Here is a 21,374-nt window from a genome sequence, read left to right on the forward strand (position 1 = left end):
TATTATATGTATATGTGTGTATATTATTTATATGTATGTGTTTATATACACATACATATATAAATTTACATACCTATAAGAATATTTATATATCATATATACATACAGAAATCATACTTATACCATATATGTGATATCTATATGTATATGGGATACATAAACATGCTATTCTATTATAATATAATATCATTATATTATGTTATATCCCTATTTGGCAGTATATAATTTAATAATAGGGATATAATATAATATATAATATGCATTATTTGTGACACGCATTCTACATATTCACATATATATGCGTGTGTGTGTGTGTGTGTGTATATATATATATATATATACACACTCTCCCAACAATACCAAATCTATGTGAGATTCCTTTCTTAGTGAATTTAGAGCAACCTTATAAAGAAACCACTAAGGAAGAAATAAGCTTTACAAGCAATATTTAATAATGAAACAGTGTTACCTTCTCACAATTAACTAAACATTTTTAAAAATATGAAATCCCATTATGCTTATCATTTGTTGATTATATAAAACAACAAGCACACAAGAGACACAATCCTCCTACTTGAGACAATTTAGAAGACTTCAGGAAAGGTCTGTCTCACCTGGGTGAGAGGGGTGGATGGCTCAGCACTGCTCAGCTCAGCTCAGCTCAGCATAGGTTGGCTCAGAGGGCAGCTCAACACTGCTTCAACTCAACACAGCTCAGAGTGGGGCAGGTGAGAGCAGAAAGAAGCTTACAACAGTGAACCCTGTGCCTCAGGAGCAGACTTCCAACTTTATAAGTTCAAAAATAGGCTACAACATGAGCAAAAAACAAAAAAGGCCCTTACCATTGACAACTTCTATGGTGAAAGGGAAGACCAAAACTTGAGGTTGTCAAAACACCTACAAGTGAAGACTCAAGTGGGAAGATGATCTTGTCTCAAGACCAAAAAGCCTTCTTTGAAGAACTCAAAATCTTTAAAAAACAAATGAGAGAGGTATAAGATAAAAATGGAAAGAGAATTAAGAGTTACACTGCAAAAAAAAGCACAAAAATTGACTGAGGAAAACACTTCCTTAAAAAATACAATTGGTCAAATGAGAGAAAAAAATGGCCAAATTGGAGGAAAAAATTGGCCAAATGGAAAGAGAGGTGCAAAATCTTACTGAGGAAAATAAGGCCCTAAAAATTAAAATTGAGCAGAAGGAAGCAGATAACTCCATAAGACACCAAGAATCTGTTCAAGAAGAATCAAAAGACTGAAAAAATAGAAGAAAATGTGAAATACTTCATTGAAAAAACAACCGACCTGGAAAATATATTCAGGAGAGATAATATGAAAATTATTGGACTACCTGAAAGCCATGATCAAGAAAAGACTCTAGACACCATATTCTAGGAAATTATCAAGGAGAACAAACTACCCTCAAATTGTAGAATCAGAGGATAAAATCATCATTGAAAGAATCTGCTGACCACCTCCTCAAAGACATCCCAAAAGGAAAACTACAAGGAATACAGTAGCCAAACTCCAGAATTATCCTGCAAAGGAGAATGTACTCCAAACAGCAAGAAAGAAACCATTTAAATATCATGGAGCCACAGTCAGCATTGCTCCGGACCTGGAAGCTTCAACATTAAAGGATCTCAGGGCTTGGAATATGATATTTAGTAAGGCAAAGGAGCTGGGATTACAACCCATAATCAACTAACCGGCTAAACTGATCATTCTCTTTTAGAGGAAAAGATGGACATTCAATAAAATAGGTGACTTCCAAGGCTTCCTGAGAAAAAGACCAGAACTGAACAGAAAATTTGATCTCCACATACAAGACTGTAGAGAAATATAGAGAGGGAAATGGGGTGGTGTAGGAGGGAGGGGAAAGTTGTTCAATGATGTTAAACTGCTTGCATCCCTATGAGGGAGGATAATACTTCTATCTCTTGGGATCTTTATCTCTGTTAAGGTATTATAATTAAATTGACTTTGATATGATGATATAAAGAAACTTAATGGGCAGAATTAAAGAAGACAATGGGGAGGTGGAATAGGGTTAATTACATCATTTGGAGTCACAAAAAGAGCCCATTACAATAGAGGCAAAGAATGGAGGGGTGAGCATTGTTGCAATCTTACTCTTATCAGATTCTGTTCAGAGAAGGAATAAAATACACTCCATTTCTATAAAGGAGCTTACTCTTTAAGGAAAAAGGGGGAAGGGGGAAAAGGGTGGTATTGATAAAAGGGAGGGCAGAAGTGGGGGAAAAGGGGAAGAAAAAGAAGGACAGCTGACAAAAGGGAGTGCAGATTGAAGGATACAGTGGTCAGAAGCAAAACACTGGTCAAGAGGAATAGGGTGAAAGGGAAAAAAGTGTACAAACAAAGGGGAAAAGAGGATGGAGGGAAATAAACAGTTTATAATTTTAACTGTGAATGTGAATGGGATGAACTCTCCCAAAAATGGAAGCAATTAGCAGAGTGGATTAAAAATCAGAATCCTACAATATGTTATTTACAAGAAACATATTTGAAGCAGAGAGATAGACACAGAGTAAGAGTAAAAGGTTGGAGTAAAATATATTATGCTTCAGCTGATGTCAAAAAAGCAGGGGTAGGGGCAGCTAGGTGGCTTAGTGGATAAAGCACTGGCCCCGGATTCAGGATGACATGAGTTCAAATTCAGCCTCAGACACTTGACAATTACTAGCTGTGTGACCCTGGGCAAGTCACTTAACCCTCATTGCCCTCAAAAAAAAAAGGAAAAAAAATTATATAAAAAAGCAGGGGTAGCAAATCATATCTCAGACAAAGCAAAAGGAAAAATAGATCTAAATAAAAGAGATAAGAAAGGAAACTATATCTTGCTAAAAGGTATGCTAGATAATGAAGTAATATCAATACTAAACATGTATGCACCAACTGGTATAGCATCCAAATACTTAGGGGAGTATTTAAATGAGGTACAAGGTATAGATAGTAAAACTATACTTATTATGGGATCTGAACATTCTCCTCTGAGAATTAGATAAATCTAACTGCAAAATAAATAAGAATGTAAAGAGGTGAATAGAATATTAGAAAAGTTAGATATAATAGATATCTGGAGAAAACTGAATGGGATAGAAAGGAATATACCCTTTTCTCAGCAGTACATAACACATAACAAAAAAGTTACCATGAATTAGGGCACAAAAACCTGATAGACAAATGTTGAAAGGCAGAAATAGTAAATGCATCCTTCTCAGATCATGATGCAATAACATTTACATGTTATAAAGAGCCATGGAGGGGCATCTAGGTGTTGCGGTGGATAGAGCACCGGCCTTGGAGTCAGGAGTACCTGCGTTCAAATCTGGCCTCAGACACTTAACACTTACTAGCTGTGTGACCCTGGGCAAGTCACTTAACCCCAGTTGCCTCACAAAAAACAAAAAAACAAACAAACAAACAAAAAGAGCCATGGAAAGGTAGGCAGAAAATTAATTGGAAACTAAATAATCTCATACTGAAGTGGATCAAACAACAAATAATAGAAACAATCAACAACATCATCTAAGAGAATGGCAATAATGAGACAACATACCAAAACCTATGGGATGCAGCCAAAGCAGTGCTTAGATGAAATTATATTTCTCTAAATGTTTACTTCCTAAGAAAAAATCTCCAGGGTCAGATGGGCTTACAAGTGAATCCTGCCAAACATTTAAAGAACAATTAATTCCAATACTACGCAAACTATTTGGAAAAACAGGTGAAGGATTTCTATCAAATTCCTTTTATGACACAAATATAGTGTTAATAACTAAACCACGCAGAGCCAAAACAGAGGAAGAAAATTACAGACCAATTTTCCTAATGAATATCAAGGCAAAAATCTTAAATAAAAAATTAGCAAGGAGATTGCATCAAGTGATTACCAGGATAATACACTATGACCAGGTGGTATTTATACCAGGAATGCCAGGTTCGTTCAATATTAGAAAAAGCTATTAATATAATCAACCACCTCAATAACAAAACTAACCAAAATCATGTGATTATCTCTGTAGACACAGATAAAGTGGTTGACAAAAGACAACACTCATTCCTATTAAAAATACTAGAGACCTTAGGAATTGGTGGAACTTTCCTTAAAATAATAATCAGTATCTAACTAAAACCATCAACAAACATTATATGTAACAGGGATAAATCAGAGGCATTCCCAATAAGATCAGGCATGAAACAGGGATGTCCATTATCACCCCTTTTATTTCATATGATTCTAGAAATGTTAGCTATAGCAATAAGAGAAGAAAAGGGAATTAAAATAATTAGAATAAGCAAGGAGGAAACAAAACATTCACTCTTTGCAGATGATATGATGATATACTTACAGAATCCTAAAGAATCAACTAAAAATCTTCTTGAAACAATTAACAACTTTAACAAAGTTGGAGGATATAAAAGAAAGCCACATAAATCAACAGCATTTCTATATATGACCAACAAAGCTCAGCAACAAGAGATAGAAAGAGACATTCCATTTAAAGTAATGGTAGACAACATAAAATACTTCGGAGTCTACCTGCCAAGACAAACCCAGGAACCCCATGAAAACAATTACAAAACACTTTTCACACAAATAAAATCAGATCTATGTAATTGGAAAAATATTAATTGTTCATGGATAGGCCAAGCTAATATAATTAAAATGACAATTCTTTGTAAATTAATTTACCCATTAAGGGCCATACCAAAGAGTCTACTAAAAAATTATTATATATAGCTAGAATTTTGTGTATTTTATAGTGCTAGGATTTTGCTTTTAATAACAAAATTCATCTGGAAAAACAAAATTCAAAAATAGCAAGTGAAATAATTAAAAAATGGACAGGACAGTGGGCTAGCTGTACCAAATTTGAAGCTATACTATAAAGTGGCAGTCATCAAAACTATTTGGTACTGGCTAAGAAATGGACTGGTGGATGAGTGGAATAGGTTAGGCACAGGAGACACAGTTGTAAATGACTATAGTAATCTACTTTTTGATAAATCCCAAGACTCCAGCTTCTAGGATAGGAACTCAGCATTTGACAAAAAACTCCTGGAAAACTGGAACATAGTATGGCAGAAAGTAAGAATAGACCAAAATCTTACTCCTTATACAAAAATAAGGTCAAAATGGGTTTATGACTTAGACATAAAGGGTAATATCATAGATAATTTAAGAGAGGTAGGAATAGTTTACTGCTCATATCTATGGAGAGGAAAACAATTTGTGTCCAAACGAGATAGAGAATATTATGAAATACATGATAGAAGACTTTGATTACATTAAATTAAAAACTTTTTATACAAACAGAAGCAATACATCCAAAATTAGAGGGGAGACAGAAAACTTGGAAACATTTTTTACAGCAACCATTTCTGATAAAGGCCTCATTTCTAAAATATATCGGGAACTAAATCAAATTTATAAGAATCCAAGTCATCCCCCAATTGATAGAATATGAACATGCAATTTTCTGATGCAGAAGTAAAAGCTATCTATTGCCATAAAAAAATGCTCTAAATCACTATTGATCAGAAAAATGCAAATTAAAACAACTTTGAGGTACCATCTCACACCTATCAGATTGGTTAATATGACAAAAAAAGAAAATAACAAATGTTGGAGAAGCTGTGGGAAAATTGGAACACTAATGCATTGTTTGTGGAGCTGTGAGCTAATCCAACCATTCTGGAGAGCAATTTGAAATTATGCCCAAAGGATTATAAAGCTGTTCATATCCTTTAACCCAGTAATACCACTGCTAGTTCTGTAACCCAAAAAGACCATAGAAAAGCAAAAAGTACCCACATGTACAAAAAATATTTATAGCAGCTCTCTTTGTAGTGGCAAAAAATTGGAAATTGCAGGAATGTCCATCAATTGAGGAATGGCTAAACAAGTTGTGGTATATGAATGTAAAGGAATACTATTGTGCTATAAGAAATGATGAGCAGGAGGAGTTCAGAGAAACCTGGAAGGAATTACATGAACTGATGCTCACTGAGAGGAGCAGAACCAGGAGAACATTGAACATAGTAACAGCAACATTGTGCGATGAACAATGGGGATATTCTTGGCTCTTCTCAGCAGTGCAACCATCCAAAACAATTTCAAAGAACTCATGATAGAAAATGTTCTAAACATCCAGAAAAAAGAATTATGAATTATGAATGCAGATTGAACTATCCTGTTTCTACTTTTGGACTGTTTTTTTTTCCTTCTTGTTTGGGGATTTTCCTTTGTGTTCTGATTCTTCTCTCACAAGATGACTAATGTCGAACTATATTTGATGTGACTGTACATATACAACCTATATCAGGCTGCTTTCTCTCTTGGGGAGGAAGGAGGGAAAGGCGGCAGGGGCGGGGGGGGAGAAAAAAATCGGAACTAAAAATCCGGTGAAAACAAATGTTGAAAACTATCCTTATATGTAATATGTAACTGGAAAATAATAATAATTTTTTAAAAAGAATCCAAGTAGAAGAAGGATTCCCTGTGATTGGTAAGGTTCTTTTCATAAATTACAATGTGTAGATTGCCTCAAGCCCCAGGACGTTTCAGGACATCCTGAAAAAGATTAGCAATCACTCAAATAATTTTTTTCCTGTAAATCATGCACACAAACACACACACCCACCCACACACACACACAGAGAAGCATCCACACAGACATGTACACACACACAGAGCGAGAACGAGAGCGAGAGCGAGAGCGAGAGAGAGAGAGAGAGAGAGATATGTAGGCTATGTATCACTTATATTTCAAGACACACTTGCATGGACATCCTATTGAGCTTGTCCAACAATATGTATATTTTGAACCTTCAGTACAAATTGACAGTACAGTAGGCTTAGAAAAGGTATGGACTATATTGCTTTTGAAAAAATTACAGGGGCAGCTAGGTGGCACAGTGGATAGAGCACCAGCCCTGGAGTCAGGAGTACCTGAGTTCAAATGTGGCCTCAGACACTTAACACTTACTAGCTGTGTGACCCTGGGCAAGTCACTTAACCCCAATTGCTTCACTAAAAAAAAAAAAATTACAGGGCCCCTTATTGACTGCAAATTTCCCAATCAATGAAAAGACCATATTTAGAAGTTTTGATTGGGCAGCTAGGTGGCACAGTGGATAAAACACCGGCCATGGATTCAGGAGTACCTGAGTTCAAATTTTGCCTCAAACATTTGACACTTACTAGCTGTGTGACCCTGGGCAAGTCACTTAACCCCCTTTTTCCCGCAAAAAAAAAAGAAAAAAGAAAAAAAAAGGAAAAAAAAAAGAAGATTTGATCACAATGAAATGTATAATATCATTGCATCAGAAGAGTTCCAAATGGTTTTCACATAAAGGACAAGGAAGAAGCCCATGGTATGTGTGAGGTTATAACTCATAACCCAATATTTACTTCAATGAAGAACATGAGTAAAGGACATCATCAATTAATTTTTTCACAGGGAGGGAACATAGGCTGGTCATAGAGCAAGAGGAAGGGTTGATATGTGGATAATCATATTATTCCATTGGTATTCTAATGATATAGAGGGAAATTGAAAATGGTGCCATGTATATTGGAATAAGCAATGTTTTGAACTTCAAGGAAAACACAAACAAGAGTCACAGAGAATGAACAAGCATGCATTATTTATAATTAATATTATTAGAAATACCTCCCAAAATGAGAACACAGATCCATTTGAGTAGAAAAAAGGCTATATAAATATTGAACAAAATGTTAGAATTGGAAGTCAGGAAAACCTGGGTTCAAATGCTTGCCTTTAATAATTATTAGCTCTAGGGGCAGCTAGGTGGCACAGTGGATAAAGCGCTGGCCATGGATTCAGGAAGATCTGAGTTCAAATCTGGCCTCAGACACTTGACACTTACTAGCTGTGTGACCCTGGGCAAGTCACTTAACCCCTGTTGCCCTACAAAACCAAAGGAAAACAAACAAACAAATAATTATTAGCTCTGTAGCCAAGGGGACTTCATTTTACTACCCTGAGTCTTTAGCATCTCACTTCAACTATATGTCATAGATGAGATGAAATCTGCATTAGTAAATAGAGTTCATAGGTCCTTAAGGTGTATGGAATAAGCAAGAAATATTAAATTTTTGCTATAGATGATAATGCAAATTCTGTGGCTGAGCCATCACAAATTACAAATAGATATGCCAAATTAAGAATGTCTTTGCTTCTCTACATGAGTGTTTGCCTAGTTTCAGATTCTGAATTACATTAAAGGGTCATACCAAATCCCATTTGCACTGAGAGAGCAGCACACATGCACATATGCACATATCACAGAACTTAATACCATTTGACAATTATGATGACATGTGGCCAGAGAACTGAAGTTAGCTGATCTTGGTCACCTGTTTCCTTTTAATTCACTACATTGTCACTTCTCAGACATGATTTAAAACCCTAACCTGGGACTTAAGAAAGAAAGGGGGAAATTGGAGACATCCAGTCTAACTTCAAGGAGACAGTGGTGCTATACCAACCTATCAGACCTAATTTAAAGCAATTAAGCATGATTGGCACTTTCTTTTCAGGAAGGAATTAGAGCCAAGCTGGCAAGGAGAAAGAATAACTTCTCCCTCTTCAAGTAGACAGCTTTCCCTAGGGCAAAGTTGAGCTAATTAGCAGAACAAAATGTAGATGATAAAGGAGAATGCCACTGTCAACTGATGCCACTTCCTTTATAATTATAAGTGCCATGATGTCCTTCCATTTAGAACTATGGAAAACTCTTATTTGGCATGGAGGAGACTGGGGTTTTTAATTGGATCAGATTTGATTCAACCATATTCCAACCTGACACTCAAATGTCAATCAATTGCTTACAGGTAATGAAATCGATCTATTGTCTTTCAGTGCAACAGACAGTATAGCTCAGAGTTTTTCACTTTTTTTTTTTTCCTGACAGCCAAAATTAAATAGTGATTTATTGTCAGTGTGCTAAAGGGAAGCTTATCAACTCAAAAGACATTCATTCCCAGAATGAATTTTTCCCATTGAAGAAACTCTTGGAAGGCCTTACAAATTTCTAACATTTTAATCAATGTTAGTAGTAACTCACTTCCCTTTGCCATTTTTATTACTTACAGTTTAGATGTTTCCAGATCCTTTCATTTTATAAAACCATCTACTAATATATGAAGGGGTTATAATCTAAATCAGTAGTGACTGTAACCATAATTATGAAATAAGGAAGCATTGACATATCCTTCAAAGCTAAAATTATGAGCTGGAGAATCATTCATTCATTCAAAAAGTATTTACTCAAAAGCTATTAAATGTTGAACATTGGGGATACAAAGACAAAAAAGGAGTACTTGACTTCAAGGAACTTAGATCTTAATGGGGATATATAACATTCACACAGATAAGTAAATATGAAATAAATGCAAAAGGAAAGTTAAATAATTTGGTTTGCTAATATCTAGATAGTTCAAAATATTCTAAACCCTGAAATTCCTCAGGTGAAGAGAAAGAATAGGGCTCAGGGAAGGGGGGCAGCTTATGCAAAGACATAATGATGGGAGATTAAATGTAATCTATGAGGAATGATAAGTAAGCCAGTAAGTAAGTTGAGGGAAGTGATACAAATGCAAACTGTGAGGGCCAAAATTTGATATACGGAGCATTATTTGGGTGACTTGCCTTAATATTGGAGTCCCGGGAAATATGAGTGACATTTTAGGTTTATCCTCCCCTCTGAACTGCCCTTTTTAGGTATTTCTCCCAGGCTAATAAGAAAAGGAGCCTCTAAGCTTTAGTTCACAAAAGGATCAGATTTTATTACTTGGTAATTAATTAAGCAACAAAGGTAAAACTAATAAAAATAAAAGATTAGGAAAATAGGAATACAGGTAAATACTCAACTCTAAACTTAACCCAGACCCTTTCCAATTTAGCTAGTTCAAAGGAATTTAGGGTTTTCTGTAATTAAACTCACCCATGCCTGACCAGTCTAAACTTACTCACACAGAGACAGTAGTTGCCAGAGACAGAGCATGAATACATGCCACACACCATGACCACAAGGGCCCCAGCAGAAAGACCAAGTTCTGGAAACAGCCTGCCTCCCTTCCAGGAGCATTCAATCTCCCCTCCCCCTAAACAGGAGGTCCTTCAAAAAGCTGCCTTCATAACCTCATGGTGTCAGGTGTGGCCCCTCCCAAATGAGTTAACTAAAAATAGGAATATTAATCTTTACCACAACTAACTTTTACCACAAAACCAACCATTATCTTTAACCAAAGAAGGAACAAAGATACCTGTACAGTGTGCAGGGATCTAAGTTTCAAGTTTACAAGTACACATGTTTCTTCCATGAAAGCTTCTGAGTACTTGCAAACCCACACTTGGGGGAAAGGGGGTTTGGAGTCCTAGGAACCACTAGTTACCAATGTAGTTGTATCTTGGATGAGATCACCCCATGGATTAAAAGTCCTTAAGATCACACAGAATTAGAATCATAGAGGATCTTAAAGATCCAGTATTCAGAACTTTAATATCCAAGGGATTTGGCTAAGAGCAGGAGAAGGAAGAAGAGGGGATAATCCCAGGAGTACAGGTGATAAATTGTGAAATTAAGAAAGGCCACCTAACCTACCCAAAAGCACAGTGGGGTGCTAAACCTATTCCTGGTAGAAAGCCCAAATTCAAGAGCTAAAGAGGGAAAATGAGTAAATCACTGAAGACAACTAACATTATGAAAGATTTATTGTACAATAGAAGTACTGCAGAATAGATATCCCCCAAAACCAGCTAATAAGGGAGAGAGATAAAAAAATGGGGTAAAATGTTTCATTAAAAAAAATCTGGGGCAGGTAGGTGGCCCAGTAGATAAGCACTGACCCTGGATTCAGGAGGACCTGAGTACAAATCCGACCTTAGACACTTGACACTTACTAGCTGTATGACCCTGGGCAAGTTACCTCATTGCTCCATTCAAAAGAAAAAATAAGGGAGATAGGTATCTCAGAGCCATGCCTCTGTGCCATGCCTTCTCCCCATGGGAAGTCCAAGGATATTTCTCTTGAGTCTCCTTTCCCTAGCACCCTAAATAAACTATTATTTTTTTCTAATTGGATTTGTGTGCAAGATGGTGTAATTCTTTTAAGAGGAATTCCTAATGACCCCAGACCCTATCCCAAACCCCCCTTCTCTTTTCCCCATAACATAGTTGGCACCCAACATGGGGTTATGGGAAATTCCTCTATCTTCTTACCACACAAAACCTGAAGGCAAGAACCTCCTTTTTAGGTTTCTTTTCTCCTTCTCCCACCTGACTCAACCTCTACTTTGAGTCATGGATAGATAGAGGTGGTCAGCTTTTGCACACAACAGCTACAGGCAGCCTGGGTCTCGCTCCCTTGCAAAAAGCTTGGCCAGATGTCGGATCCATGCTCGGACCCTCAGACTCCATGTTTCTGGTCTGTTCCATCTATTCTCAAGGTTTCAACCTCATGGCAGCTACAGACTATGCCTATGTGTCTCCTCCCACTCTCTGGACTTCAAATCTCCTCACACTCTCTGGACCAGGCCTTCCCCACTTCCCCCACTTCCCCCTCCCTCACCTTTGTATTCTTTTACCCCACTAAGCATGAAGCAATAACAGAAGAAGAATCTTCACTCCTTTTCCTTATATATAGAAAAGTGGGGAATGTTATGGACCTAGCATACCCCCTTTTTGTGGTTAAATCAAAAGAACCTTCTCCTTGGGAAGAAGGGGGTTGCTGTGCATGGTCACACTGACACAGATCCAGCCATAGGCAGCCTGAGGCAGAGAAACTTACCCCTAAGCCTTTGAATAAGCTGCAGTGCCAGTGTCTTCTGGCAACAAGCTCATGGTCTGATGAGAGGAATGAATGGCTTGCAGGTGGCAGGGTACAGGGATGTCTGCAGGAAGTGAGGAGGAATTGGGCTGTCCTACCCCAGTGGGGAACCAGGAAAGAATCTTGAGCAGCAGAGGCCCAGGTGGGGGAGGGGTTCAGGCTCATCAGAACTAACAACCACAGTAAACAAAATTTTGTTGCCTGCTTAATTAGTCAGTTGGCCTGAGGTTATTTATAGACCAGAGCATAGGCCAGGCAAGTAAAGAACCTGTCCGTCCTTAAATCTTATCACCAGGGACCCCCTGAAATTTGGGACAGTGTAGCCTGGAAGCAGGGCCCCATGTTAAGCAGGATTTAAAAGTTAAGTAAAAGACAGGGAAGATGAGCAAGCAGAGAAAGATGTGAAGCATAGAAAGCTTCTTTAGCAACAAGGACGATCAAGGTGCATACTCAGAAGAGGATAGCAATTTGAAGGCTCCTACATCCAGCTATTTGAGGGCTCCTCCATCCAAAGATTTCAAGAAAAATATGAATTGTTCTCAGGCCATAGAGGTGTTCAAAAAGGACTTTGAAGGTAAAGTAAGAGAGGTATAAGAAAAAATGGAAAGAGAATTGAGAATGATGAAGGAGAGTCATGAAAAAAAGTCAACTTGAAAAGACAAATGGAAAAGGAGATACAAAAGCTCTCAGAAGAAAATATTTGCCTAAGAATTAGGATTGAACAAATGGAAGTTAGTGGCTTTATGAGAAACCAAGACACAATAAAGCAAATCCAAATGAATAAAAAAAAAATAGAGAGCAATGTAAAATATCTCCTTTGAAAAACTGCTGACCTGGAAAATGGATCAAGGAGAGATAATTTGAAAATTATTGGACTACCTGAAAACCATGATCACAATAAGAGCTTATACATTATCTTCCAAGAAATTATCATGGAAAATGGTACTGATATTCTAGAACCAGAAGGTAGAATAGAAATTGAAAGAATCCAACAATCACATACTGGAAGAGATCCCCAAATGAAAATTTCCAGGAATATTATAGCCAAATTCCAGAGCTCCCAGGTCAAGGAGAAAATATTGCAAGCATCCAGATAGGAACAATTTGAATACTGTGGAGCCACAGTCAGGAAAACACAGGATCTAGCAGCTTCTTCATTAAAGGATTGGACAGTATGGAATATGATATTCCAGATGGCAAAGGAATTGAGATTACAAACAAAAAACACCTACCCGGCAACACTGAGTATAAACTTTCAGGGGAAAAATGGGACTTCAATGAAAAAGAGGACTTTCAGGCATTCATGATGAAAAGACCTGTACTGAGTAGAAAATTTGACTTTCAAAATCAAGACCCTAGAGAATCATAAAAAGATAAACAGGAAAAATAAATTATGAGAAATTTTAAAAGGTTAAACTGTTTACATTCCTACATGGGAAGATGATATGTCTAAATCATAAGAGTTTCCTGAGTATTAGGACAGATGATATGAATAAATTTAGAAAGAGGGCACAGGTGGGAAATGATTATGAAGGGATGATATCTGTAAAGCATTTACTTTATATTTATATATATATATATATATATATATATATATATATATATGTATATATATGTGTATATATATATATGTGTGTGTGTGTGTATATATATATATATATATATGTGTGTGTGTGTGTGTATATATATGAGAGAGAGAGGAGGAGGAGGAGGAGGAGGAGGGGTGCTCAGGGTTGCTGAGTGTCTTGTTCCTGAGGCTGGATTTGGGCTTGGGTCCTTTTGGGTCCAGGGTCGGTGCTTTGTCTACTGTGTCACCTAGCTGCCCCATCATGACATCTTTATGGTAAAATTGGGTGGAGGGAGCAATGCAGTTGGGGAAGGGGAAAAGATAGACATAGAATGGGGTGAAAGCTCACAGGAAAGAAGCAGGAAATGGCTTATCAATTTGGGGAAGAGATTGGGGAGGAGTGAGGAAGTGAACAAGACTTACACTTTTTAATTAGCTCAAAGATCTTAATCTCATCATAGTTGGCTGAAGGAGAGAATAACAGATTCACTCAATTGGGTGGAGTAATCTATCTAACCATGCAGGAAAATAGGAGGGGAAGTGGATAAGGAAGGAGGGGTAAAAGAATGGAGGGCAGAATGGGGGAGAGGGCAGTCAGAAGAAAAACTCTTTTAAGGAGGGATAGGATAAAAGAAGATAGAAAATAGAGTGGGAAGGAAACAGGATGGAGGGAAACAGTTAATATTAATTGTGAAAAAAAATTTGTAGCAGAGGCAAGAGTAATGCAAGATCATGGATGATGATGATGATGATGATGATGATGATGATGATAATGCTGGATTGATGATGATTGGAAAAGGATGAGAATTTATTTATGAGGAGGACTGATTGATGATGAGGAGGACTGAATAAAGAAGATGAGGATTGGTTTACAATGATGAGGATTGACAAAGGATGCTGATGAGTTTTGATGGATGATGATGGGAAAATGTATGGTACTTTTCTGGCCCTTGTGAAGAAAATTTGTTGTTAAGTAGAAGGTCCTTTGTTAAGTAGAAGGTTGTTTGTTTGTTTGTTGGTCGGTTGGTTTTTGTGAGGCAATTGGGGCTAAGTGACTTGCCTAGGGTCACACAGCTGGTAAGTGTTAAGTGTCTGATGTAGGATTTGAACTCAGGTCCTCCTGAATCCAGGTCCAGTGCTCTATCCACTGCGCCACCTAGCTGCCCCAAGTAGAAGGTCCTATTAAAAAGTTATGTATTACTATTCTTGCAATAATGAACCTCATGGGGTTATTGTAAGGAAATATATCTTTAAAGTACTATATAAATGGAGTTTACTATTAAAAAATGATGACCAGGATGCTATCCAAAAACACTGTAAAGACCTACATGAGCTGATTTAGAGTTAAATGTACTGTATACAAAATAATAGTAATATTATGAGATGATCTGCTGTGAATGACTCAGTTATTTTCAGCAATACAGTGATCCAAGACAACGCTGAAGGGCTTATGAAAAATGCAGTCCATCCAAAGAGAAAGAACTGATAGTATTTGAATACAGATTGAAACATATATATATGTATTTTGGTGAGGCAGTTAGGGTTACGTGATTTGTCCAGGATCATACAGCTAGTAAGTGTCAAGTGTCTGAGGCCAGATTTGAACTCAGGTCCTCCTGAACCCAGGGCTTTTGCTCTATTCACTGTGCCACCTAGCTGCCCTGAAACATAATTTTTTGTTAGTTATTTTATAGGAAACAAAAAAAAAATGATGAGCAGAATGCTGTCAGAAAAAAACCTGGAATAAACTACACAAACTTTTGCAGAGTGAAATGTACTGTATACAAAACAACAGCAATAGTGTAAGCTGATATGTTGTGAATGACTTGCTTATTTTCAGCAATGCCATGATCCAAGGTAACTCTGAAAGACATGCAAATTGCAGTCCATTTATAGAGAAAGAACTGATGGTATCTGAAGACAGATTGAAGCATAATTTTTTTGACAGTTCCTTAATCTGAAGTTTTGTTTTTGTCTGTTTTCTTTCATAACCTGGCTAATGTGGATATATTTTGTATCACTACTCATGTATAACTTATGTTGAATTGCTTGAGTTCTTGGTTGGGGGCGGGGAGAGGGAGGAAGAGAAGTTGGAACACAAAGTTTCAGAAAATTAATGTCAATATTTGTTTTTACATGTAATTTGGAAAAATAAAATTCTAAATAAAACAAACCCACAAAAAAGAATCATTGGCAACATCCAGGTCACATGAGCAATAAGATCAAGGACTTGACTTTTTATTTTATTCCCATGACCTCTCAAACCTTTCAAAAACAGGAATTTTTTACCAAAGATAAAGCAACTTCAGGTGTCTCTATAATCTAGGACATCTGGAATAAAAAAGAATTGAAAAAAAAAATTCCATGAACTGATTCTTGCTGATCCTGAACTCACTGAGCACTCCTCCCCTACATTCCACACTACCAGCATAAAAGTTACAGTAGTATATTCAAGAACACAAAATGGGCTTCCAACAAAATGTACCCCATGTCTCTACCTCCCTCTTTTCCAGTGATATAGGGACATCAGTGCTGGGCTATGGAATTTTTTCTTTAAGTGAGGCAATTGGGGTTAAGTGACTTGTCCAGGGTCACACAGCTACTAAGTGTTAAGTGTCTGAGGCCGAATTTGAACTCAGGTACTCCTGACTCCAGGGCCGGTGCTCTATCCACTGCACTACCTAGCTGCCCCTTAGGCTATGAAATTTTTCTCTTACTACAGCAGACCTCCTAGTTGCAACAGCTCCTTGGGAACAAAAGGTTGCTTGGGGACACAACAGTATAGCAACAGAATTGCAAAGCTCTGAATTTCAGGTGTCAAGACAAAAGACTAAGGAATAGAGGGGATGAGACAAGACAGTAGGTCAGAAGACTATATATGGGATAGGGGTATGTTCAATATTTCACAAAGTCTGAGGGAAAAAAAATACAGCTTTCAGCTGGGGCCAGGTATCTCCAACCAAAAGTCACTTGAGGCAGAAAGCTGAGCTGGTGACCAGTGTGTTGCTCAAAATGGGAGGAAGCTAAAATGCTCTGATATCCAATTATCAAGGAAACCACAGACTGGGTGGGGGGGGGTGGGGAGAGACACAAAGTGAGGGATAAAAAAATCAGAGTGGAAAGTCTGAAATTACTAAGATTTTAGGATGAAGAAAATTCATAGACATTGAACATAAACAGATGAAATCAACAGAAAATAAAAACAAGAATATTAGAAGGGAATATGGCCTACATTATCTAGTAAAAGCTTTGGGTCATTTATGAATAAATACTTCAAAATGAAGGAACAGGTTTCAACACAAGAAAGTAGATGCTGGTGGAGCCAGCCAAGATGACAGAGAAAGGAAAGGATTCACTTGAGCTTCCCGCAAACCACTACAAAAATATTTAAATAATGCCTCAAAGCAAATTCTAGAGTGGCAAAACCCACAAATGGACAGGCTGAAACAATTTTTTAAGTCCATGACAGCTTAGAAGGTTGACAGGAAAGGTCTGTTACACCAAGGTGAGAATAGAATCTAGTTCAGTGAAGGCCATGCCAGAACAGAATATGTCCCAGCAAATGAGGAGCATGTATTCGGGGTGATTGTATCACTTGTGGCTGGGGCAATTTCTGAATTTCTCATCTAACTGATGGTAATGGGGTCATACATCTGGTCAGAAGGATATTGCAGGTGTCCATTTGTTGGCACCAGGAGGAGAACTCTTTTGTATTGCCCATACTTGACTCTGATTCACAGTCCTAGATCCTAGTCCCACGGAGGGAAAAATCACTATTATAGCACAGCTTGTGGCCACAAAGGAGCAATGCATTAGTAACATTTTCAGGGTGGGAAAATAGTGCTTGTGGTGACTTAAAGTCTAGTGCACAGTACTGAAAAAACCATTAATAAGACTCTCCCTGTATCATACCATTAGTGAAGAACTGAAAATATAGAGGTCCCCAGAATGACCTCTTAAAAAAAGCTACACAGAAAACACTAAATTTGGGATAATGCTCCCTCTACTCTGGAAGCAGAGCCCCACCTTTAGACAGAGTCAAAAGTCAAGAAATAAGCTGGGAAAATGAGCAAATAACAGAAAAAGATTATACCCATAGAAAGTTACCATGGTGATGAGGAAGATCAAAACACAAACACAGAAGACAACAAAGAAAAAACTACATTCAAAGCCTCAAAGAAAAATAGGAATTTGCCCCACAACATGGAAGAGTTCAAAAAAAAATTTTTTTTTAATTAAAAATAGGGATAGAGGGGAAATTGGGAAAAGAAATGAAAGTGATGTAAGAAAACCATGAAAAAAGACTCAACAGCTTGAAAAAAGTAGGTACACAAAAAAATTGAAGAATTCAACACTATAAAACAGAATAGGCAAAATGGTAAAATAGGAAAAAAAAATCCAGTGAAAACAAGGATGCCATGAAAAGCAAAATTGGTTAAATGCAAAAGGAGATGCAAATGCTCACTGAAAAATATAATACTATAAAAATTAGAAATGGGCAAGTGGAATCTAATGACTTTATGTAACATCAAGAATTAATAAAAGAAAGTCTAAAAAATTAAAAATAGAAGAAAATATGAAATATTCCATTGGGAAAAAGGGGACCGATAAAATAGATCCAAGAGAGAGAATTTGAGAATTATTAGACTATCTGAAAGCCATTTTCAAAAGAGCCTAGACATTATCTTTCAATAAATTATCAGTAACTACCCTTATATTCTAGAACCAGAAGGTAAGCTAGAAATTGAAATTATCTACTGATCAACTCCTTAAATAGATCTCCAAATGAATATTCCAAGGAATATTATACTAAAATATCAGAGTTCCTACATCAAGGAGAAAATATTCCAAACAGTTAATAGGATACAATTCAAATATTATCGTGTCACAGTCAGGATAACAAAAGATTTAGCAGCTTTGACATTAAAGGATCAGAGGGCTTGTGGTATGATATTCTAGAAGCCAAAAGAGCTAGGATTACCACCAAGAATCACCAACCCAACAATTGTTTAAGTCTAAACAATAGGAAACTTGGTAGCCTGAGCCAATATGATAAAAATGACAACCCTAGCTAAGTTAATTTATGTATTTACAGCTATACCAATCAAACTATCCAAAATATTTTATAGATCTGGAATTAAATATTAACAAAATTTGTCTGGAAAATCAAAAGCTCAAGGATATCATGGGAATTAATGAAAAACATATGAAAGAAGGTCGTCTAGCAATACCATATCTCATACTGTATTATAAAGTGGTAATTGTCAAAACAATCTGGTAATGGCTAAGAAATAGAGAGGTGGATCAGTGGAATAGAATAGCTACAAAATACACTATAGTAAATGACTATAGTAATTTTGTATATGATAAACACAAAGATCTAAGATTTTGGAACAAAAATTCATTACTTGAGATAAACTGCTGGGAAAACTAAAACAATATGACAGAAACTAGCTATAAACCAACATCTTGTACTGTAAACTAATGTAAGGTCAAAATGGGTACATGATTTACACATAAAATATGATACCATAAGGAAATGAAGAGAGCATAGAATAGTTTATCTGTCAGATATATGGACAGAGGATGGATTTAGTACTGAAGAAGATATAGAAGATAATTTTTTAAAAGTTATCATTACGGGGGGCAGCTAGGTGGCGCAGTGGATAGAGTACCAGCCCTGGAGTCAGGAGGACCTGAGTTCAAATCCGGCCTCAGACACTTAACACTTACTAGCTGTGTGACCCTGGGTAAGTCACTTAACCCCCATTGCCCCACAAAACCAAACAAAACAAAAAGTTATCATTACTATGAAACAAACTTTTTCAGTAATTTTCTGTGAAACAGATCTTATTTCACATATATATGTATTGTGTTAAGATAATGGTTTTAGCAGATACTCAGGGGACCACCTGGAGATTTAAACTGATTGAATTATATAAGGCAACTTACTGTTGACCACTTACTAGATTGTAAGAACATCTGGCTGGTACTTAAGTGGACTTAAGAAAGCATGGTTCTCAGAAGCTAACAATTTTGAACTTTGACCACCTTCCGGCCCAGTCAGCCAATCGGCTTGAAGAACCTCGCATTGCTGGGAGAGGACAGGAAGGAGGAAGCATAAGCTGCTCAGGAAGCTCACGCTCTTTTGGTTCTTGCCCTCACCATGGTGGAGATGAGACTTCAGAGATCTTCACTGGGGAGTTGAGGAAAAATAGGATTGCCAGATTGTAGGAATTATGTTCTTAATCTTTCTCTTTCTTTTACTATCTTTCAATAAACCCTTAAAAGCCTAAACTCGTTTATCAGTGATTTTAGTCAGTTTTCCCCAAAACTGGGGGAACAGATTAGAATCTACATTTAGAAATTTAAATTACACAGTATGTATGTATGTATGTATGTATGTATGTATAATATATATAAATATATATATTATATATATATGAATGTATGTATGTATGTGTATAGAAATAGATATAGATAAAATAATAGCATTTGGCAGACACCCAGGGGCTCCACCTGATTGATTTAGTACTGTTTGAATTGGGTGAGAATGAGAAACTAAGTACCCACTTAAGGATGATTGGATGGATACCACACCTTGCAGGCCCTGAGTGACATGTTGGTGTACTACTGATGTCAGCAAGAGACCACTCTCAACCAATCAGCTTGAAGGACCTCCCCTTTGAGGGAGGGAGAGAGTAGCTAGGAAGGGAAGAGACATTCATTCTGGTGTGAGGGGGAGAGAGAGATAGGACACAGGTGTGTGCTCTTTGGGAAATGCTGAGTCTGGGCGGTGGTGTGATTGCAGGTCATATAATTTCCTTTCATTTTTTCTTTGTCCCTATTTCAATAATCTTACTTGTGTTTTAAATTTGTTCCCATTAATAAACCCTGTTTTGTTTTTTCTGAAAGAGGCTGTTAATCTCCTTCTTTACCCCAATATTACAATAAGCTGCCCAATTCATTCCCCATATTAAATTTGGCCCTTTCTCTCTCTCTCTCTCTCTCTCTCTCTCTCTCTCTCTCTCTCTCTATATATATATATATATATATATATATATATATATATATATATATGTATATATGTATATATATGTATATATATATATATATAACTGAGTCAAATTTATATAAATAAGAACAATTCCTCCATTGGTAAATGGTCAAAGGATGTAAACAGGTAGTTTTCAGACAACATAATCAATGCTATTTATAGTTATAAGAAAAAATGCTTTTAATCACTCTAGATTAGAGAAATGAAAATTAAAAGAACTCTGAGACACCTATCAGATTGGGTTGTATGACAGAAAAGGAAAATGGAAAATCACAAATGTTTGTGGGGATGTGGGAAAGTTACAGCACAAATACACTATTAATGAAGTTGTATACTGATTCAACCATTCTGGAGACCAATTTTGAACTATCCACAAAGAGCTAGAAAACCATGCATACCTTCTGGCTAAGCAATACCACTATTAGGTCTGTATCCCAAAGAAATTAAAAGAAAAAAAATTAAAAAACAAACAAAATGGAAAATTATGTATATGTACAAAAATATTTAGAGCAGTTCTGTTAGTCGTGACAAAAGAACTGGAAATTGTGGGGATGTTCATCAATTGAGGAATGACTGAACAAGTTGTTATATATGTTCATGATGGAATATTATTGTCCTATAAGAAATGCTGAACAGAACCAGGACAACATTTCATGTAGTAATAGCAATATTATATAATGATCTACTGTGAGTAATTTAGGTGTTCTCAACAATACAGTAATCCAAGACAATTCTGAACATGATGAAAGGTACTGTATATCTGTAGGGAAAAAAACTGGTAGAGCCTGAATGAAGATCAAAAGTGTTTTTTTTTTTCTTAATTTTTTTGGTTCTTGTTGGTCTGCGCTTTTTTTGCCCACAGCTTCTTAC

This window comes from Dromiciops gliroides, chromosome 3 (assembly GCF_019393635.1).
Source record: "Dromiciops gliroides isolate mDroGli1 chromosome 3, mDroGli1.pri, whole genome shotgun sequence".
Lineage (NCBI taxonomy): Eukaryota > Metazoa > Chordata > Mammalia > Microbiotheria > Microbiotheriidae > Dromiciops > Dromiciops gliroides.